General features: G+C 39.8%; 1 protein-coding gene and 1 long non-coding RNA gene across 3 annotated transcripts in view; both read right to left on the bottom strand.

Annotated features, from left to right (window-relative positions):
- SLC9A9 (solute carrier family 9 member A9) overlaps positions 1-23772 on the bottom strand; it is a 549652-nt gene that overhangs the window by 87816 nt on the left and 438064 nt on the right. The gene's annotated exons all lie outside the window — the stretch shown is intronic.
- LOC130544407 (uncharacterized) overlaps positions 1-23772 on the bottom strand; it is a 32027-nt gene that overhangs the window by 6744 nt on the left and 1511 nt on the right. The window contains exon 2 of the long non-coding RNA XR_008960659.1: positions 1-23772. This exon is cut by the window's left edge and continues 6744 nt beyond it. This is a non-coding gene — a long non-coding RNA (uncharacterized LOC130544407).

The following is a 23772-nucleotide window of genomic DNA, read 5'->3' as shown; positions in this document are numbered from 1 at the left end:
AACTTGGAGGGCTGTGAAGGTGGCATGCCTACCACTGATTCCTCAGATGGTGTCAAAGATGGTTCATGGAAGCACTTTTGTCTGTATCACCTAGGCTATTTGCCCAACACTGCTGCCTTGGAAGCATGGTTCTATGTCCCATGAGTTCCCATTTAAGGAGTTTATCTGTGATCTGAGCTCTGAACAGGGTCCTGAGCCAAATACCTGAGCAATAGTATATCTAAACTATCAGCCAGGTATAGAGATCAATGATCTGAACAGCTTGCAAGTTATGGCTAAAAGAATGGCTTACCCATCAAACCCATATAACTCCCAGAATAATTATGATTCTAGCTTTTGGGCTGAAAATTATTTAAATGAAAGACTATTTACAAAGGGAACAGCAGGGAGGAGAATCATGTAAATTAGAATCATTAAATGGACAGATTCACTCACAGTTCATTTTGGGATAATTTATGCCAGTTTTCTCTGATGTCATCTGTTGTTCAGGTTAATAATTAGTCATACTCATTATTAACTGATGGAGGTGGCTTTGTATTTTGGCAGGAGGAGGCATATTATCTGGGAAAGCTCCCGTGAATACTGAGCTTTCAATATAGGTACAGGGTTTATTTGCAAAAATGTAACTCTTATTTTCCCCAATAATTCAATATCCTGAACGATTTTGTATCCTTAGGAGGCTTTGCAGAAGAATCTCTCTCTTTACTGGTATATAATCTAGAATAGGATAAAATGTTCATTCTAACTCTGTAGTGCTTTCTGCTTAGAATAATTTTAAAATATATAAGAAACATCTCTTTTATAGGCCAAGTTACAGATCTCTTGAGAAATCCAACATGATGATGGTGCCCATTTATAAGATTTTATGATAGAAAATTAACTTTAAAACTGTTTTATTGCTCTACCAAATGTAAGAAATATGTATATCTAAGAAGGTAAGTTACTAATCCATTTAGACCTTTTGAAAGTCTTGGTGAAGTTTGCAGTCCTTTACGAGCCTCAGTTCTCTGAATTTAGTGACTCTGACCTTGAGAAAGTAACAAGAATGATGCCCACTATTAATGTTTCTCTTTTAAAAAACAAAAATATTTCCTGGCATGTAATTGTTTTTTTAAAAAAATACTTGACTCTGTGCAGTATTTTACACTTAGATCATTTCCCATTTATAATTCTTTCTTGTTTCAGTGCGTTGGAGAAAAAAAAGGTGTTAGGTAGTTGTTAAAAAAAAAAATCAACCAAACAATAACAATCAGAACATTCTAAAGGATTTATCTTGAATGGAAATTCTGCAGGCAGTAAAACTAGTGAAGGATGATTTGCAGAACAGCCAGATGAAAGAAAGAGTATTCAGGAAAACACTTGAGTTTTTTGTTTGTGTAACAATAGAGGGGACACTTGGACATGGATTAGGTTTGGAGGAGGATTCTGGAGTTTGGTTTTGGATATATTGACAGTGATAGGTCTTTAAGGCATACAAATGGAGATATTAAGTAAGTTGCATCTATGTGTCTGGAGTTTGGCAGTTATAAATCTGTGACTCATCTCTGTTTTCATGTTATTTTAATTTAAGAGTATAGATGGCATCACTTAAGGATAGAGAAGAGAAGAGGGCCTTGGATAGAATCTTGATTAACTCCTGTGTAACGGACAAGGGGAGATGAGTCTAAAAAGGCCAGAGAAGTGGGAAAAACTCAAAGCGAGTGTAGAGTCAGGGAAGATGAGGCAAAGAAAGACTATTACAACAGGAAGGGAGCGATCAAAAGTATCACATGCTGCTAAAAAGACATGTCAAAAGAAAACTAAAAATGATCCATCTAATTTAGGGATATGGTGGTCGTGGTTGACCTAATAAGCAGTTTTAGTAAAGTGGCTGAAGGGGAAGCCAGATCTAAGTGGTCTTGAGGCATGAATGGAAGGGAAGCAAATGTAGACAGTGAGTATAGTCAACTTTTCTGAGGAGTTTGACTGTGAAAGGGAAGGTGATAGAAGATGATTGATGTAGGGGTTTGAGGTTACTGGAAGCTTTCATTTATGTTATTGTAAATGGTTAAGGCTTAAGCATGCTTACAAGCTATTTCAAAGGATTTAGTTGAGAAGGAATTGGTTGATGTTATAAGAAAAGAGAAAGTATAGAAGTAAGTTAGTTTTAATGTTTGATAGATTGATGAGAAGAGCTCCCACTAAATGGCTTCTACATTCTCTGTGAAGTAGGAGGTGAGCTAATTTATTGAGTGAGTTGGGAAGTTGGAGAGTTGAAGTTTGAGGAGAGCAAATTAGTTCTGAAGAGTAATTAAAGATAAAAATTATGATAGACGTGAGGTAAAATAGTTGGGCTACGGGTCCATTTGAGGTGGGTGATCAAATTTATAAGGGAAACAGTCCTTCCAGGTATGTAACTGTAACAGGGCTCAGCTACTCAGATGTGGTCCCCCCAGAAGCAGAGAGTTGGGTTCATCACTGCTTGGGGTTTTGCCAGATGGGTGTTCCCCAAAAAATGGGCAAAGGAATCTAGAGTGTTTGCAAGGGTGTTATTGAAGTGATGGAGCATGGATTTCAATGTAGGCAATGTGGAGAAAAGATAGGGTGTTATTGAAGTGATGGAGCATGGATTTCAATGTAGGCAATGTGGAGAAAAGATAGACCTTAGTGAACTGGAATCCCTATCATGTCAAAGAAGGACATCATCTATTCATACGCCTGCCCCCTTAATACACCCTGTCTATAGAAAAAGAAAAAATAATGTCTTATTTAAAGTTATAAATTGGGGCACTTGGATGGCTCAGTCGGTTAAGTACCTGCCTTCGGCTCAGGTCACGATCCCATGGTCCTGGGATTAAGTTCTGTATCGGGTTCCTTGCTCAGTGGGGAGTCTGCTTCTCCCTCTCTCTCTACCTCTCCCCCCTGCTCATGTTATCTCAAATAAATAAAATCTACAAAATATAAAGTTATAAATCTTTAAAGTCATTGATTATAAAGAATTTCTTTTTGATTATCCTAAAGGACAGAAGAGAACTAGGTTTAATTTTAACTATTCCCTCTCCCTTCAAATTTGTAGGAGGGCCCAAGCACAGATGAAACAAATTTTAAAGACAAGTTCAGGCTTGTATATATTCTTATCTGAATATAGATTTCTTCCTATACGCCAGTTAAAACTCTTTCAGCATAATAAACTTGTGGGAAAAATATTCTCTTCTTTTCATTTGCTAAGTGTAAAGAGACATCATTATGTACAAAAAACTGTAGTCCAGATGAGGAAGAAAATGGAGAGAGAAGATAAAAAACCATAACTTGACTCAAAGGGGAACTTCATTTACTTTTCTCATTATTTTCAATAAAATGAGTACTGAGCTAATTGCTGGAGAAAACTGATACTTGGTGTTGTAAAAAATATACTTAAAAATAATCATCCAAAATCTTCATTTCTTTTTCTGCACCATGTGACTTTTTAAACTATATTGTTTTTATTAAAATCTTTGGATAAAATGAAAGGGGAAGAAAGAAAATACTATTAGAACACAAGAGAAAAACAGTGAGAAACAACTTTACTTCAAACTCCACAAAAATGTTCAGATGACTGTTGTCAATTTCCTTCACTACATAATAGGTGATATCACAGCCAAGGGCAAGTCTGACTTTTCTTTTTTCCAGAAAGGAAAATGACTAGTTATTCCGGAAAAACAAATGAAAGGAAATGGAATGTTTTCCTCACCAACTAAACCTCAAATAAACAAAAAGCATCTAACAATTCAAGGACCTGAACTTGGATCTGGTAGAAGATGTTCACTGAAGCAATTGCTAGATCTCCACAATGTGACAATCTGTGAGCCTATGAGATGAGGGATAAGATTTTTCTCAGCAGGGGCGCCTGGGTGGCACAGCGGTTGGGCGTCTGCCTTCGGCTCAGGGCGTGATCCCGGCGTTATGGGATCGAGCCCCACATCAGGCTCCTCCGCTGTGAGCCTGCTTCTTCCTCTCCCACTCCCCCTGCTTGTGTTCCCTCTCTCGCTGGCTGTCTCTATCTCTGTCGAATAAATAAATAAAATCTTAAAAAAAAAAAAAAAGATTTTTCTCAGCAAGGAACACCCAAGGTATATTCCATCATTGACTTTGGCCATGTACTAGCTTAGGAACTTTCACAAGCATGGCAACCAATGATTTAGGGTTTTAATGGAAGAGGGTCTTTTAGTATGGTTTAATCAGATGGTAGTGTGGGAAGGGAACAGCAATTGTTTTATTTGTCTGTGTTAACAAATGGAGAGCTGCGAAATAGAAAAGGGGAAATCAAGATCACTCAGATAAGTGAAGGACTAAAAATGAAATTCCTCCAAAGAGATTTGTTATGAGAAATTGTAGGCCTTTTTGGCTAAAGCAAAATCAAACGGAAACTACTCCCAGTTGTGGTCCAGAATTACGAAGTACAAGATAGGGAAAGGGCCCCTGGATGGGGATGTCCCATGCCCTCAGCTTTGCTGAACCTCAGTTCCCCAACCTGGAAAGAGAGAAAAATGCCTCCTGGTCTGTGCTAAAGCTAAAGGCCACCAGAGCTGTCACCTGCCCACCCTTATCCACAGCTACCCTCTTCAACTTCAGAGAGCTATCTTTTCAACACTTCTCCCAAACACTTGAGATGTATTTTATAGATAACCTGTGAGCGAGCAGCTATTTCTATTCTGCCTTGAAAGAATTATTCCAGAACCAAGATGATGAAGAAGATCCAGTTAGAAAGAATATTTGTAAGGTGACAATTTAAGAAGCCTCCTAAAAAAGATGCTTTCATGGCTGGTCAGGAGCAATGCAAGACAGTTTTCTTTGTTTCTATCAGAAATGAGGTAAAATTGGGCCATTCTGGAAGCTAGGTGAGAAGGTAAGCAGCTGTTCGTGGTGGCACATTGGATTTTATTCCATTTATTTCTTTCATTTTCATGTATGCTTCCTGTGATTGAATTATAGGAAATTAAAAGGTCAATTATTTACTTCCTGGGAGTCTAGAAAAGTACCTTTATTAACTATATGCCATCAGAATGGGCTATTACATTCTGTTAAGTTTGTAAGAATAAAAACATGACAAGCGTGCCCTGTTTCTGGAAAATAGATTCCAAGTGTGCAACAGAGAGCCAGGCACCTCTTTCCTTTCTTCACACAAAACCACAAAAGAATATATACTCCTTTTCATAAAAGTGGCTTTTGTTTGGTCAAATTCTCAATGAAGGATTTGTTTTAAGCACTTCCATTGTGCAATGTGGCTTTGGTTGAAAGCATAAATAGACATAAAAGACTGAAAAGTGAGCTCTAATTTCCAAAGCCTATTAAAAAACATGGAGGATACTGTGTGGGAATCACGAGTTGTCAAGGCCTCAGGGGTTCCTGACTTGCGTGCAGGCTGTGTGTTAGGGGAGTTTCTCTCATTGTTAAAGCATAGGAAGTATATTCCATGTATTGTACAGATGGGGAAACTGAGTTTGGAGTGGTTCGCTTAAAAATGCCAGCAAAGCCGGGGTCCAAAACCACGACTTCCAATCCGTATTCTAGCTGTTTTGTGACCCCAGGGCCCTTGGGTCTATTTATGCATGGTCCCTGAATATGATATCTGGTTTATCCGGAGAATACCTAACTTTTCTCACAAGGGACTCTCTCTCTATTCACTGAAAGTAATGCTTGAGTATAATGCTTGCACTCACTTTATGATAGAAAACAGGTAGTTTCATGGTCAGATAGGATCTCCAACAATTCTCTTGATCATGAGGCAGGAGGAAGCCCCTGCCCCAGGTCTCAGCTGACTGCAGCCATGAGGACTCAATCTTCCCCCACTCCAAATACCTTGCTCCTGGCGACTGGGAGACCGGAGTGGAACACACGGAGTAGTCCTCCTCTGTGTGTTAACTGCCAGGGAGGGACACACGGCATTTTCAGACCTCTGCTGAGCTGGAACAAAGTTATTTTGCCTGAAAAGACTATAGGTGGGCCAAAAGGTGTTACACTCGAGAGGAGAGGGACGGTGATAGCCCTCTTGCTCTTGCAGAGATAGGCGATTCAAGGTCAGCCTTGGAAGCTCCTCGCCTTGGGCAGAACCTGGGTAAACCTAATCCCACGGAACGAGGGAAAAGCCATAGAGCGTGCTAGGAGGGAGGGTGGAGCACAGCCATTCATGCCCTTAAATAATAATAACAACAGCAGCCCTTTACTGAGGGCCTTTTTCCCCCTAAGCTCTACGTTAGGTGTAATAACTAAGTTTAATATAAGAACTCATAACAACCCTGAAAGATAGGTATTATCATGATCATCATCCCCATTTTAAAGATTAGGAAATCAAGGTTCAGAGAGGTCGAGTAACTTCCTCAGCATCACATAGCAAGTAACTGGCAAAAATTTTAAACCCAGTTATTTAACTCCATGCTGCTCCAGACCCATGAGTTTGAACTTGACTTGGTGGGATGTAGTGTCAGTGAACAGTTAACGTAAGTTAACCGGAGGGTTCATTTATGCGAAGTCTATAAACAAGACAGGTTGATGTGACTGAATTTTTACAAACGACTGAAGTAAGTGTTCTGCCTCCTTCTGAGGAGGGTATCAATTGCAGAGCACCTCCCTGTGAGAGAGCAGCTCAGAAGAAAAAAGAAGTTGACTCAGAGGTGTAGGGAACTCCATTTAATGAAGCGAGAATGGGTGAATGGCTTGTTTATCCCAAAGAACAGGGTCAGCAAGAAGACAGAGCTGGCTCATGTAAACAAGTTTCTACCTGGGGCGAAGCACCGCTTGTCTTCTCCCCAAAAGCAGCCTTCCTGCCCCCACTGTTTCTGTGACTGGCAGAAACAGATGCACAGTCAGAAGCGCTGGAACCACCCAGCCACTCAGAGCCCCCCACTTCCTTATAACTGCACCTCCCTGGCCCTTCCTCTCCGCAGCCCTGACACCCCACACAGCATTGGATTCTGTGAATTGGGGGCCAGAGTATTCTAGCATCAACCCCTTTCCTTCCTATTCCTATTGCAAGAACCATCATTTAGGCCCTTGTGACTTCTCCCTAATCAATGCTGTTAGATCAATCTTTCTAAAACAAGACTCTGTGTCACTCCCATGTCTACAAATCATCAGATTCCTCATTATCTACGGAAAATACAGACACCTTCACCTGATATTCAAAATCTTTACAGAGTTCCATAAACATAGCGTTTTAGTCCTTCTTCTCTAAATGTACCAAGCTGCCACCCTTATTTTATCCCAAGCCTACATAATCCCTCCCCACATTCTTACCTTTGCTTTGCCTAAAAAACGTAATAAGCATTATCTTAATAAGCATTATTCGGTACTTCATAGTTTTCGAAGTGGTTTTACTTAACATTTTTCCATTTAAAAATTATGTTTATGGGCAGATACAATTATACTCATTTCACAGATTAGAAAATATTGGCTCTGAGCAGTTCTAGACCCTGAGGTTCCATAGCTGAGGGGCTGAGGCAAGCCTAGCAGCCAGATCTTCAAATTTGTTCCCTTCTATAGCTCTGTGTTACATTTCTCTCCCCTGCATCTGGCCTTTCCACTGCCTCCCTCTAACTGCTACTTGTCAAATTCTACCTTTTCCTCGAAGTCCAGCTCAAATCTGCTAACTCCAAGAACTCTTCTGAAATAACACATGAGAGTTGATGGCTCTCTCTCCTCTGAGCTCTTCACGGCTCCTTTGATCTTGCCTGGCACTTAAAGCAATTAGGTGAAAAGGCCTGGGAGTTCCTGGATAAGGGTTTGAGGCCAGCACAGATCAAGTATTTGAGCTTTTTGATCATGACTCCTGTTAAGAAACACGTTATCTAGCACAAACCAGTGTGCAGGCCCCCCCAACAAGTTTCGTGAAACAGTATTTACTTCAATTTTGAAATGCAAACTTGTATTTTCTCTAGTCTACTTTTATCTATTAAAAAGTGCTGGTTAGGACCCACTAAATTGATTTTGAGATCCATTAGTGAGTTCTGATCAGCAGTTTGGAAAACTCTGGTTTGAATCTAATCTGTCTCTTCTAAATGGCCTAGACAACATTTTCAAAGATTTGCAAAAGACTGAGAGAGCTATGTTCATCAGGGACTTAATCTGTAATTCCTAACAGGAACACAAACTGCTCTGACAATGGCTAGAGCAGGAAGGAAGGGCCTCAGCTGAAGAGCACAAGCTTCTACTTGCTGGAAGGTCAAGGATAGGGATTATTATTTTTTTTCCAGCTTTACTGAGGTATAATTGACAAATAAAAATTGTATAAAGTGAAGGTGTACAATGTGAAGTTCTGATGTACAAATACATCGTGAAATGACTACCACAATTAAGCTAATTAACAAATCCATCACCTCACAGTTACCATTTGTGTGTGTGTGTGTGTGTGTGTGTGTGGTGAGAATACATAAGGTCTACTATCTTAGCACATTTTAAGTATATAAAGTGGTCTTGTTAATTGTAGTCACCATGCTGTACATTAGATCTCTAGAATTTAATCATACTGCATAACTGAAACTTTATACCCTTTGCCCAACGTCTTCCCATTTTCCCTGAACCCCAGCCTCTGGTAACCCACCATACTTCCTACTTCTATGAGCTTGGATTTTTTAGATTTCACATATAAGGAAGATTATGCAAGATTAGGGATTTTTAAAAATTGAAGTATAGTTGATATATAATTTTATATAAATTTCAGGTATATGGCATAGTGATTCAACAATTCTATATATTACTCAATGCTCATCACAATAAAGGTAGTCACCATACAATATTATTACCATATTATTGACTATATTCCTTGTATGGTACTTTTTACCTCTGTGGCTTATTTCTTTTATAACTAGAAGTTTGTACCTCTTAATACCCTTTAGCCTATTTTATTCTTCTCATCACCCACCTCCCTTCTGACAACCACCAGTTTGTTCTCTGTATTTAAGAATCTGGGGTTTTTTGTTTGTTTATTTTCTTTGTTTTTTAGATTCCACATGTAAGTGAAATCATGCAGTATTCATCTTTCTCTAACTTATTTCACTTAGCATAATAACCTCTAGGTCCACCTATGTTGTCACAAATGGAAAAAATCTCATTCTTTTTTATGGCTGAGTAATATTCCACTGTGTATATATACATCTTCTTTATCCATTCAGCTACGGATGGACACTTGGGTTGCTTCCATATCTTGGCTACTGTAAATTATGCTGCAATAAACATAGGAGTGCATGTATCCTTTCAAATTAGTGTTTTTCTTCTCTTTGGGTAAATAACCAGTAGTGGAATTACTGGGTCATATGGAATTTCTATTTTTAATTTTTTGAGGAGCCTGTATATTGTTTTCCACTGTGGTTGCGCTAATATATATTCCCACCAACAGTGCATGAGGACCCCTTTCCTTCACATCCTGGCCAATACTTGTTATTTCTAATCTTTTTGATTCTAGACATTCTGACAGGTATGAGGTGATATCTCATTGTGGTTTTGATTTGCATTTCCCTGATGATCAGTGGTGTTGAGCATTTTTTTCATGTGTCTGTTGGCCATCTGGATGTCTTCTTTGGAAAAATGCCTATTTGGGTCCTCTGCTTATTCTTAAATTAGATTTTTTTTTGGTGCTGAGTTGTGTAAGTTCTCTATATATTTTGAATATTAACCCCTTGTTGGATATGTCATTTGCAAATATTTTCTTCCATTCAGTAGGTTGCCTTTTTGTTTTGTTGATAGTTTCCTTCACTGTGCAAAATCTTTTCATTTTGAGGTAGTTTATTTTTGCTTTTGTTTCCTTTGCCTGAGGAGACATCCCATAAATATATTGCAAAGGCAAATATCCAAGAGATTACTGCCTATGTTTTCTTTCAGGAGTTTTAGGGTTTCAAGTTTCACATTTAAGGCTTTAATTCATTTTGTTTATTTTTGTGTATGGCATAAAAAATGGTCTAGTTTCATTCTTTTGCATGTAGCTGTCCTGTTTTCCCAACACCATTTATTGAAGAAGTGGTCTTTTCTCCACTGTATATTCTTACCTTCTTTGTTATAAATTCATTGACCATACAGGCATGGGTTTATTTCTGGGATCTCTATCCTGTTCCATTGACCTATGTGCCTATTTTTGTGCCAGTACCACGCTATTTTGATTACTATAGCTTTGTAGAATATCTTGAAATCTTGGATTATGATACCTTGGCTCTGTTCATCTTTCTCAAGATTGTTTTGGCTATTTAAGGTCTTTTGTGGTTCCATACAAATTTTAGGATTCTTTGTTTTAGTTCTATGAAAAATGCTATTGGCATTTTGATAGGGATTGCTTTGAATCTGTAGATTGCTTTGGGTTGTATGGACATTTTTAACAATATTAATTCCTCTGATCCATGAGCATAGTGCATCCATTTGTTTGTGTCATCTTCAATTTTTATCATCATTGCCTTAAAGTTTTCAGAATATAGGTATTTCACCTCCTCAGTTAAATATATTTTTAGATATTTTATTCCTTTTGGTGTAACTGTAAATGGAACTGTTTTCTTAATTTCTCTTTCAGTTACTTCATTATTAGTGTGTACAAACACAACACATTTCCGTATATCTGTATCCTACAACTTTACTGAATTCTTCATTAGTTCTAATACTTTTTCAGTGTTTAGAGTTTTCTATATATAGTATCATGTCACCTGCAAATAGTGACAGTTTTACTTCTTCTGACCAATTTGGATGCTTTTATTTCTGTTCTTGTCTGGTTGCTGCAGCTAGGACTTCCAGTACTATGGTGAGTAACATAGTTATTCAAGTCAAGTGGTGAGAGTGGACATCCTTGTTTCATTCCTTATGCTAGAGGAAATGCCTTCGGGTTTTCACCATTGAGTATGATGTTAGCTGTGGGGTTTCCATACATAGCATTTATTATATTGAGGTATGTTTCTTCTAAACCCACTTTGTTGAGAGTTTCTATCATGGATAGATATTGTATTTTGTCAAATGCTTTTTCTGCATCTACTGAGAAGATTGTATGGTTTTTATCCTTCCTCTTGTTACTGTGATGTATCATATTGACTGATTTGCAAATACTGAACCACCCTTACATCCTTAGAAAAAATACCACTTAATCATGGCAAACAATTCTTTAAATGTATTGTTGGATTTGATTTGCTAATATTTGGTGAGGATTTTTGCATCTATGTTCATCAGGGATATTGGCCTGTAGTTTGTTTTTGTTTTTGTTTTTTGTGGTGTCTTTATCTGGTTTTGGTATCAGGGCAATGCTGGTCCCATAAAATGCACTTGGAAGCTTTCCTTCCTCTTCTATTTTTTTGGAATAGTTTGAGAAGAATGGGTATTGATTCTTCTTTAAATGTTTGGTAGAATTCACCTATGAAGCCATTGGTCCTGGACTCTTGTTTGTTGGGAGTTTTTTGATTACTGATTCACTTTTGTTACTAGTAATCGTTATATTCAAATTTTTCTATATCTTCCTGATTGAATTTGGAAGATTTTAAGTTTCTAGCAATTTAAGGGATAGGGATTCTTCGTGTGCTAATTGATGGAGGTATGGGGTATATCCATTTCACAGTGGGTCGTCTTCAAAGGAATGGGATTTGTAGGTGCCAGATACCTAGGGAGGAAGATTTCTCAATAAGGCATTTCTGTAGACTGAGAGGAGACTTATATGCTCATCATAATCTTGAATATAGCAGGAAAGCAGCTAGAATTTAAAAATAATAAAAGTGTAATAAAATTCTTTGTTTATATCTGCATAGTGAGTCTGAGGGCCTTCAGGCTTATAAACCTGTCACTGAATTTAGTATCATTTCAACTTTATGAAACACTTGATGTTTGCAAAGTGCTTGTACAATTACCAATTATCATAATGTTCATCTTCTGAACATTTTAGTTCAGAGAAGGCCTGAGGACTTCAAACTAAGAATTAAAAACAAAACAAAACAAAACAAAACCCCCAAAACAGAAAAAAATTGGTCAAGCTAAAGTCCAGGCTTCTGAGCTTATGTTGCTGGAGTTCTTCAGATGTGGGTACCTGCTTCTGAGTGTGGTCCTCTCTTCCTTCAGCACCCAGAGTCTTCAGTGCACGCAGCCAGCCTGGGGCAGTCATTTCTCCTGACTGACGCTAGCACGCTGCTTTTGGGAACTCCAAGCATGACCTGTGTCTATGTGAAGCAGGGGACAGAAGGGCAAACGTTTTGGCACCTGCAATCCAAGCACTAGACACTAGGGCAGGATGTGGGAAGAGGTGTTTTCCGTTGCTGGGGAGGAGCAGTGAGGAAAGGGAGAAGCAGTTACGGTCTTTCCTGTTCCAGCCATTAACCACATAATAAAAGATTAGAGTTAGAGTTGGTTAGCAGCCTGTATATACAAGCTGGAAATCAGCTCTGGCCATGTTTATAGGCAACAGGTCAGTGAAATCCGACACACTGGTGGATTTCAAGAAATTCCAAGGAAATGGTTTCAAGGGATGTGAAAAGCAATAGTTTGAGGATGTATCTGTTTCCTTCGGAAAAAGGTTAGCTCTCCTGTGCTTCTTCCGCTACATTTAAAAGCCCATAGCATCAGCTGCCACTGGCAAGTGGCTATCCCAAAAAGCTGAGTGTGGGCCGAGGGCTGGTGGCATTCTAGTGCGTCAGGTTAGGAATGAAAAGCGGACTTTTCTTTGAAGATGAATTTGGATTCAACATTTCTGTTAGATTAGTTAAAACCTCTGCCAGAAATTCTCCCATTTCTGACCATGTATTGGTAACTGAAATATAAGAAGCTGAGCTGAAAGACTGAGTTGGCTTTTTAAACTGAGAAACTGAGCCACCAGAGGGTGGCTCCGTCGGTTAAGGGTCTGCCTTTGGCTCAGGTCATGATCGCAGGGTCCTGGGATTGAGTCCTGCATCCGGCTCCTTGCTGAGCGGAGAGTCTGCTTCTCTCTCTGCCTGCTGCTCCCCCTGTTTGTGCTCTCTCTCTCTCTGACAAATAAATAAAATCTTAAAAAAAAAACAAACCTAGGAAACATTTAGAGACAAACAAAAAACAGACTCTTAAATAGAACAAACTGGTGGTTGCTGGAGGGGAGGTGGGTGGGAGGATGGGTGACATAAATAAAGGGGCTCAAGAGCACACTTATGGTGATGAACACTGAGGAGTGTATAGAATTGTTGATTCATTATATTAGACACCTGAAACTAATTTAACATGGTATGTTAATTATACTTCAATTAAAAAAATTAAAAATAATAAATAATAAAAAATGTTTAAAAATGAAAATAATAAAAAATTATTTATTTATAAATAAGTAAAAAATGGTAAATGGTACATTTTATGTATTGTATATTTTACCACAATAAAAAGAAATTACTGAGGGGCCCTGGGTGGCTCAGTTGGTTAAGCATCTAACTTGGCTCAGCTCATGATCTCAGGGTCCTGGGATTGAGCCCCATGTCGGGCTCCCTGCTCAGTGGGGAGTCTGCTTGTCCTTCTGCCTCTCCCACCCCGTTTGTGCTCTCTCATTCACTCTCTCTTGCTCACTCTCTCTCTCTCAAATAAATAAATGAAATCTTTTTAAAAAATTACTGTAAGAATTTGATAGAAAATGCAAAATGCTTCCAGAAACCTCTTTAAGGTGTAGCATTCCTGGATCTTATTACCACTGCAGTGTGGAGATAATTCTTATAATCCAGGGGCAAAGTACTGGGGTGACCAACTGTCCCACTGTGCCCAGGACTGAGGGGTTTCTCAGGGGCTCCACAGGAGGCAGGACTTTCAGTGCCAAAACAGGAAAACAGGCTAAAGTTGGTCACCTTAACAGTACCCAGCACAGGCCCATCTTGAAGAAAGACAGGGTGGCCCGATGGCTAACCACGGAGAAAAAGTGAGGTATCGAGGGGTGAGGCAGTCTTCATGTGGGACAGCAAGCCTGAGCATAACTTCCTGCGCCTACCGCAGGGGAAGTGTATTTTTTTTTTCTTGCAATTTCATTTAAAATCTGGATTGCCTTGGCTTCTTTAATTTCCCTTTTTGATGACCAGTGAGCAATTTGAATAAGGAAATTGTGCAGACCCGGCCTAAAGTGGGCTGGAGGTGCTGACAAAGGGTACGCTGCGGGACCTAGTGCAGAATGCGGAGACTGCCTGTTTCGTAAGCGTCCAAGTTAAACCCCTTGGGTCTTCTGGAGGATAAACAAACAACTGAAATGGTTATTTGGGTGAGCCACTTGGCTGCTCAAGAGCAGAATCCCCTGACCGGCTTTTCTGCTGGCTGCCAACTACTCAGCATCGTACCCCAAGTAGGAAAATCGAAGTTGGTGTTCCAAAATGACTTTTTTTTTTTTTTTGCCTGCTTTACTTCTCTTTCTCATATTTAAGTCCTGTTTGATTGTTTGTTTTTTGCCTTTGTTAGAGGAAATCAGTCTATTATTTCCCTTTAAGTACAAATAAATAGCATGTTAATAATTAAAAAAAAGGTAAACTAGAAAACATTTTGGTAGACCCTAATGATTACACCACTGGATCGTTTTCTTTAGTGAAATTTAAGAACCAATCTCGTACTGAAATGATACATTCATATTTTCCAAAGTATCTTTCAAAGAAGAATGAAAATGTTGCTGTCCTCATTTTTATCTACATGGGAAACTGGTGGGTGTCTTCGGAGGCAACTAACCAGAATCATTTTAAGGTTTTCGCTCTCCCCATCACACCACCTTCCACACGGCCACGGGTTCTCTTCATTGTAACAGATTGGACTGTGGGACTCCGTGCTTAAGGCGCTGCACTGGCTTCCTGCAGTCGATAAGACACAATCCATTTGTCCACACGATAACGCTCCGGTTTCACTTCCCACTGATCAAGTCACACTGACACTCTCACCATTTTCCAAACACCTCACGCCCTATTTGTGCCTTTGCCTGAGCTGCTTCCATTGCCAGCAAGTCCCTCACATCCTCAGCCCCACTCCTTACAGAGTCTTACTTTTTTCCCCACCCAGTTCCAAAGTTACTTCTGTGTGGTTTCCCTGATTCTCCACAGCTGGTTAGTTGGCTACACCAGCCTCTGGCTTCCATAACACTTTGTTCATGACTTGCATATAGTTCTTACTGCATAGCTGGCTGCTGTCTCCACCTCATTAGGATGCTGGCATCTTGAGGACAGCCAGTATTTCTTACTTATCTTACCATTTCTTATTTTGTGACTTCAAAAGAAGCTTGAAGACAGAGTTATATTTTTTCTTAGGGAAGAAGAATTAAAACTAAATTCAGTTAAAACAAGTGAAGAATATTTACACAAAACACTTATTTTTTTTCCCCAGGCGAATAAATATTAAAACTAAATCCAGTTCTGGAAGCATTAAACGTGCAGGTACCTGATAAATGACAGGCACACAGATGAATCAGATTTGTGAGAGAAAGGAACCTTTAGAGGCCCTTCAGCCCATGACACATTGCTCTACCTTCGACTACCTCAGTTACCAAACAAAAGTATGAAATTCATACCAACAAGACAGAATTCTGATAATACTAGGGGTGGAGAAGAAGAGTGTCATCCTTGGCTTCAAAGGCTGACTGCACTGTTCTCTGGAGACTTCCTCCATTCTCATCTTCTTCTAATTCTGTGTCTTGCAGGCAGACTCATTCAGGCTCCTTTCAGCTATTCATGCCTCACTTGTCATGGGATCTCCATGGTATTCCCTCTGCTCAGAGCGCTCTTCCTCCCTTCCCATTGTTTACTTTCATGTTAGGAACTCCCAATTCCTCCATGGACTCTTTGCCACATGACTAAAAGAACGGTACTTATTTCGTCAACAATCTCTTCCTCTATGAACCATACTTCTCTGTTTGCCCACTTTTATGAGTTGGTTTGAGATACACTGAGAATCTGTCATCACCATTCACCTGGTGAAGTGAACTTTTAATTAGGCAGGGCCATGTCTGTCCACACGTTTTGTGTTGTGTCTAACACAGCTTCTCATGCAGACAAGGGCTGAATGGTATGGTCCCGGGATAGACCAGTCTCCTTGTCAGGTGATAATATGTGGGGCTGGTAGCAATGGCTCATGCTAATAATATGTCTCTGGTAGCTCATGAATTTGTTGGCAGCCTGTAAACAGTTGAGAAGGAGTGGCCAAGTAACCGTGGAAGAAAATTTAAGTAAAATACTCTTTTTCTCATAGGGAAGAAATATTAAAACTAAATTCAAAACTGGCAACGTTAAGGTAATACATATATTTTTGTCAGTCTTCACATTTTTTTCCTTCTTTTCTTTTTCCAAATAAAACGATTCAATGCTGACCTAGAAATCTTCAAATATAACATCTTACTGCTAATGACAAAACACCACAGCTTCACCTGAAAGGTGCAATTGAAAGATTTCCTTTATCACGAGAAGGTACAAGAGGAATAATTATCATCAAAGGCTTGTATTGCTTTCATTGTGGAACAGAAAAATTGCCTGCACTTCTCTATCAAGTCAAAATTGCTATCTGTGGTGTAATTTCCAGAAAAATAACTATGGGATGATGGACTATAACTTAGAAAAATCATAAATGAAACAATCACATGTGCAGAACGGAGGACACAAAAAGACTGCCTAGCATCCAGCTATATCCATTGACTCAAGATCACATAAGAAGAATTATGTATGATTTATAACCTATGTGGAAACGTTCGTTTATGTGGAGACTGAAGATGTTCTTATCATATTAAAATATGGCTGTTGCAACTAAGAATTATCACAAGCATACCAAATAATAGATATTTTGGTCGCTCAGCGATAATAAATGACAATGAATACTAAACCGATTACATGATGTCTCCATTTAAGAGATGTAGACATCAACGGGTAGTAATGATAATACAACGAAGCCAACATTTTTGAGCTTTTTTCTAAGTGCTTTGTGTTAACTCATTTAATTCCCAAAACAGACCTGTGAGGCGGGGACTTCTGTTATTCCCATTTTGCAGTTCAGAGACTGAGGCACAGAAATGGTAAATAACTTTCCCCAAATTACACAGCTAGTAAGTGGACAGGCTACAACAGCAGATCAGTACATACTAACTTGTGAGACAGACTTTCCTCAATTTGATAAAAGCCAATAGTGGAATGTCTAAGTGTATCCTTCTTTACACCACAGTCATGTTCCTGAAAAGACGACCGTAAATGAGAAATTTAAAAAAAGACCCAGAGTAGAATGTATGTTTTGTGAGAATTTGTCAATGGCTGTATCCTTCGTGCCAGAACAGTACCTGCCTCATGGTAGGCTCTTGATAAACACGTGATGACTAAGTGAGGAGAATCTAATACAGTACTTTGCAATGAGAGAGTGCTCAATAGGTTTTTTTTTTTTTTAAATTGAATTTAAAGGAATGTATTTTATGAATCCATTCTAGAAAAGGAGTCACCTTCTGATTTCTTGTTTGAATAAATCCTGATTTTCATATCATTTGCTTAAAATAAAGATGAAATGAAAAAACATTCTCACTTAATAGGAATATTATTAAAACTTTTACAGAAGAAAAGGCAAAACAAATTAGGGATGTCACAACTCTTGTGGAATCCTAAAATTATTGTAGAAAACTCAGTTATCATGTCGGGACCCACAACTTTATATATTCACGGTGGGGGATCCAACATTTTTGGGCAACGGTTTACCAAGTCATACTTGCAGTCACTTCTCAGGCCTCCAGAAGAGTTTTAGTCCAGTTATGGAATACTGCAGCATATTTAGGTTATAGAGTCTTGAGAAAACTGTACTATTTAACTGTCTTAATCGTGTGTTTGGCTCTGAGAGGTAAATGAAAAAGTTAGCATTAGTAAAAAACTGTTTCAATAACTCACCAACTTTTCTCGTAGGTTTAGTCAAAAGAGAAGATAGTCTTCATTATTCCCATTACATGGAATAAGAAATCATGGAAGACCCAAGTTATGATCTGAACAAAAGACAGCCCATGTTTACAGGTACCCTTAACATTCCCCTACACTGGTTTTCACCAACAAGTCGTGAGAACACAAGGATCCAGGAAGCTAGTGTTTTCTTTTAGTGAATTTTAATTTCTTTTCACTTAGGTCCTATGTCAAGGGCTATCTACGAGATCTTTCTACACCGGCACCTATGGGAACAAGGATGACCAAAAGCCAAGCTGAATAGCCAGTGGATGATCCCCTTGAACAGGAGTGTCGGCTGCACTGCTGTCCAGTGTGAGCTTGGCTCCTCCCTACAGCCGGCTTCTCAGGGGGAAGCAGTCATCATGCAGAGAGAGACTTTAGAAAGCTGATTACTAACATTTCCGATATTTTGAAATCTGCTTTCTGAAACTACTTGGGGAGTTATCTGGTTACAGTTTGCAAAGTGAGGGTTATAAATGATTTTAATTTATGGCTTCCCTAGAAAGTCTCTCCCCCACCAGTTAATCTCTGGTGATGCCAGTGTCTCTCTTTCCTACACTAAAGACCACCTGCCGTTTGAAGGGGTTTGGGGGTCATGACTCATTTTAATGAGGCAAACGAACAAGGCTTCATGAGGGTCAACGATATCCACCCTGTTTGCTGCTGGGCCCTCAGAACCTAGCATATTGCCTGGCACTGGCACATAGTAGGCACTAAATAAAACTGACTGAAGGATATCTTACTCACACTCCCTGCTAGCCCTCCTTCTTGCTACTGAAGGTGAAACACACCTTGTCTCCAAGCTAGTGAGGCTTTTGATGAGCCGCCAAAGAAGCCATCATATAAAACTATCCATTGTATGCCAGGCGCACACTTACAACAATAACATCGTGCATAGATTGATTCTACCAAAACTCAGCGGACGGACACCAGAACCAAAACCCTTGGACACAGCCTGCTCTTGTTGATTAGGAACGCTGGCTCCAAGTCCATCGGTAACCTTGGGTGTGCCTTTTCCCTCCTTTGGGCTCTGTTGCTTCATTTATAAAACAGGGATCATAGAGCTAACGGTCCTTTTTCCTCTGAGAGTTTTTTGTGAAGTAAAGTCAAGTCATTCACAAGGCCACAGTCCTACCTCAATAAATAATTCATGGATGCTTCTGCTAGTCAGAATAAGTAAAACTGCAATGCAGTGATTATCATTTAAAATGGAAATTGCTGCTCACAATATTCATACCTACGATTTAAAATAAGTTTGACTGTGTGGGATATAATGAATTCTGTCAAGTTTTTGGAGGGGAAGGGTTTTTTCCCCTCCTTTTTTTTTTTTTTAGGACTATAACGCCATTCCATTTAAATCCATTAAATACTTGGTTCCAAGTGTCATTTTGAATGATCCCCATGTTCGTGTTTACTTTCCTGGAAGGCAGCCCCAGCCTGTCACACTTCAGTAGAGGAGGGGGTCTGCTTTCTGGCACTTTCCTTGCCAGACTCTTTAATGGAAAACTCCAGAGCTGCAGCATCCGCACATCTCTGCCATGGGCCTTTCATTTTGCGTAATACCTCGGTGCACTCTTCATTCCAAGCCAGTGATGGGAAGGAAGTCTCCATCCACGTGGCTTTATGTAATTCTGTGACTGTGTCAACTCGCCAATCCATTGTTATCTTTGCGCTTTCTTACACTTATGTAAAATGTTGGCAACCACATAATAACTTCTTATTTTCAGTTGATGTCGGTATACAGGAAGTGCTAAAAATGATTTTGGCTGCCCTTTTTATTTTGGAAAAGGTCATTCTTATCCCGTGTCATTCACATTTGTAAGACTAACATATACACATGCTTAAGGACTAATATATACACATCTCTTAAGGAGAGAGATGATAAATGATAGAATGGAAAGAGACTGTGGGAGGCAGACAGTTGAACAGGATCATTCGTCACCTACGAATCAGGCCACCTAAGATTCCCATGCCAGCTGTAACACTGTGGATCTAAGCAAATCATTTTATCTGATGTCTTTAATATATGAATAAGGGGGTATCAATTTCTGCTTCTAACCTTCTCATTATGAGAGATCGTTAGTGAGGATGACAGGCAGCTCTAAAATTTTGAGCTCTGTATACTAATAAAATCAACACACAATTGGTGAGATAAGATGTATCCAAAGTCACCCAGCCAGAGAATGGTTTCTAAGCCTGATCCAGGCTTGCCTGGAGCAGATCAGGTGTACTAATTAAACATAAGGAAGGACGAACCAACCATAGGAAGGAAGTCAGTGAAGAAACAGAGATGCAAGTCTGCTGGGGAGGCTGTCCCTGCCTAGGGAAAGGGACACTGAGCCTTGGGGAGGGTGTGTGGATGTTCTCTGGATGCCAAATGGTACTCTGGGTGAGAACACTAAAATTATCCATTCTGCCTTGCTCTGTTTTCAAACTCACTTAGCAACCTTCAAATAATTATTTGGATTTTCCTGCTACATCAATGTCTAGGATAAAGGTGCCCTGAACAGAAAATATTCTTGGCTGGCTTGCTTCATTCATGCATGCATCCATCCCTCCATCCATCCCTCCATCATTCGTTCATGATATTTACTGAGTATCCACTATGTGCCAGGCACTGTTCTATGCCCTGAGGACACACAAGTGAATGAGAACAGACCCACATCCCTGTTCTAAGAAAGCACATATCCTGGTTGGAAGAGACTATTAAAACAAATAAATAAACTACATACTGTGTCAAATGGTGATAAACGTTAAGGTGAAAAATGAAGCAAATGAGGGCTGAGGGAGTGCTCTTGTTGGAACTGTTCATTTAAATATGGAGCCAGGAAGGTCTCACTGATAATCTGAATGAAAGAGGTGAAGGAGAGAGACAAGTGAATGTCTGAGGGAACAGCATCCCAAGCAGAGGGAAGAGTCATTGCAAAGGCCTGGAAGTAGGGATGTGCTTGATGTATCTCAGGAAGGCCATGGTGGCTGAAGCAGATGAGCCAGGGCGTGAGAGTAGAAGATGGATACAGAGGGCCACGAGAGGCCAGACTGTGACTTGAACCTTCTCGTGGTGGGGACAGGATATTCCATGATTTAGGAACTTGGTGTCTGGTGGATACTCATACCTCCTTGGGCTTGGCTGAGGTGCAGCCATCTCTATGAACCTAAACCATTCTTGGAGTCTTCGGCATTTTTGAAAATTTGAGGACCTGACTCAGAATCCTGGGGACTCCTTTATGGTGGTGTTCTTAGGGTGACCAACCAGGACTCCTAACTTTATCATCCTATGTATCTTCAACAGGTGTTTGAGATGTGAGCTCTGTACTACATAATAATAGTCATTGCTTTAGACTTTATGAACATATCGAGATGGGGTTTTACATGTAGAGTGAGGACTATAATGGATACAGATTTGTCAATGATAGAGTTCATTTAAGTATATTTATTGACTTTACATTGAGAGATCTGGGCTTGAATCATGGAACTGACTCTACCAATGGAAACTTACAGAGTTCTTTAAGTTCTCTGAGACTTTGTTTCTTCCACCTCAAAATGGGTGGTTGTAAAATGAAATAAAACAAAAAGGGTGGTTAGGGGAATGAAGTGAAGTGATGTACTCGCCGGCGAAGCATCGGTGGTCAGTAACACAGTCTCCTTGCTCCTCTCCCCTTCTCAATTGCTCCTTTGCAGGGCATGACTCAGAATTGCAGCCCACGTTGAATCACAATGAAATCTTAATTAACCCTCAATTTTGGCACCATAGGCTTCCAGCAAGGCTCTTGAACAACGGAGCCCAGGTTGTTTCAGCAAAGGCCAGCACCGTCAGCAATGCACCTGGGTTGCATCACACATACTCTCTAGCCCCTCCCAACCTCCCACAGAGCTGTGGCGTCAAAATGAAATTAGAAATGTGAAGCACTCAGCACAGTACTTGGGCCAGTATTCATTGAATGTTAATTTTTACTATTTTTATTCTGTAGTATTTGGGAAAATGTTATGGAAATGTATATGTGTCTTAATTATGCTATGAAAAAGTAAAAAAGAAAACAAAACTACCCAAGCAAGAGTGGCTTGTTTTATTGATACCAAAGGTGAATTAAGAGGGTCTTTCTACGATCTCAAATTTCAGCATAAATTGAATCCAAATTGAGTACTGTGATGCTTGGTTTTATGTGTTTACCTAATAGTTGACTAGTCTACCCAGTTACTCAGTAGTGCGGTCACCATCTGGGTCACCAATCAGTTGACTTTAAGGAGATAATCCCAGTAATGTGGGTGGGCCTCATCCAGTCAGTTGGGTGACTTCAGGAGCAAAACTGAGGTCTCCTTAAGGGAGAAAGAACTCTGCCTCAAGACTGCGGCATCAACTTGGGCCTGAGCGTTTCCAGACTGAGAGCCTGCCCCACAGAGTCTGCACTTGCATCGCCCACAAAGCCAATTCCTTGGAATAAATTTACGTATATGTATGTGTATGTGTATGTATATCTACGCATGTGTGTGTGTGTGTGTGTGTGTGCGCGCACGTGTGTGTACTCCTACTGGTTCTGTTTCTGTTTCCCTGGAGATTCCTGACTGATACAGGTGCATATGAAGACTTATTTATTCTTCTTTTCCTTTTGTCAGTAATTCTTTACGATGCCTCATTTGCATGATGCAATTTTACTGAAATGAAACTTGAGCAGCTGCATAGTCAGTTTCTTTGAGCTTTGCAACAATTTCTTTTTGGCCTAGGCCAGAAAACCTGACCTTGGATGTGGATCATCCCTACACTGATGGTGGCTGGAACAGCCTACCTATGAAGTACGGAGGGCACATCACCTGGGCTCTAGGTGAACAGCAGAAAGAACACAAACGCCAAGTGGATAATTTGCCTGGAAATACAGGTATATCAAGAAGTCACAGAGTAGAAACAGGTCAGTTTGCTACTCTCTGGGTATGAATTCAGAGTGTAGCTAGGATATAAAAACTTTGTTGTCTCAGTGAAAATAAATTTGTGCAGTGATGGTAGCACTGCAATTTCTAGAATGAATGCACAGGAGGACAGATTACCATGAGAAGAGATATTACTGACAGGGTAAATCTGCTTTCATTTTTTGCAAGTCTGTCCATAATCATATGGAAATAAACCCTGGTGAAAAGTGAGACAAAAACTATGACATCATCTGAATTTAGTGTCACTGCTCTAAGCTAAAAAATTGGGTGAGTTTCCACTTTCCTTTTTGGTCTCCAAGTTATTTTTTCCACTTTTACTCCCTTTCTTCCTTATAAAGCATTCCTCACAGCATTGTCAGAGTTTGAGCAAAAACATTTTTCATCTCATTTCTGATTTACCATTTTGTGTTATTATGATTTATAATAAGACATATAGATTTGGTCTTTCACAGAGCATCTAAAAACCTCAGAATTTCCTTAGTGATGAAAGCGACAAAGGTATCCTTTGTTATGTTAATGAGCGGCCTTTGGACCCTACCTAAGGATGGGGGCTGCTTGCCAGGAGGACCAATCTGTGATTCTGAGGGCTGGAAATTTCATTTCGCCCCTCCTGTCCTCCTCCGGGGAGGGAGAGGGTCTAGACATGGAGTTCAATCACCAATGGTCAATGACTTAATCAATTATGCCTATGTAATGAAGCCTCCATAAAACCCCAAAGGACAGGGTTCAGAGAGCTTTCTGGATCGTGAACATATGGAGATCTGGGGAGAGTGGTGCACTTTGAGAGGGCATGAAAGCTAGGTGACTTTGCCCATATACCCTGCCCATGCATCTCTTACCCTTTTATAATAAACCGTTGACCTAGTAAGTAAAACATTTCTCTGAGTTCTTTGAGCCACTGTAGTAAATTCATTGAACCCAAAGAGGAAGTCATGAGAACTTCCAGTCTGTAGGCAGTAGGTCAGTTACACGCACGAGTAACAATCTTGGGAGCTTGAAAATTGGGTCCAGGAAC

The sequence above is a fragment of the Ursus arctos genome, unplaced genomic scaffold, assembly GCF_023065955.2.
Source record: "Ursus arctos isolate Adak ecotype North America unplaced genomic scaffold, UrsArc2.0 scaffold_20, whole genome shotgun sequence".
NCBI classification, from domain to species: Eukaryota; Metazoa; Chordata; class Mammalia; order Carnivora; family Ursidae; genus Ursus; species Ursus arctos.
This window is presented reverse-complemented; position numbering and strand designations above follow the sequence as displayed.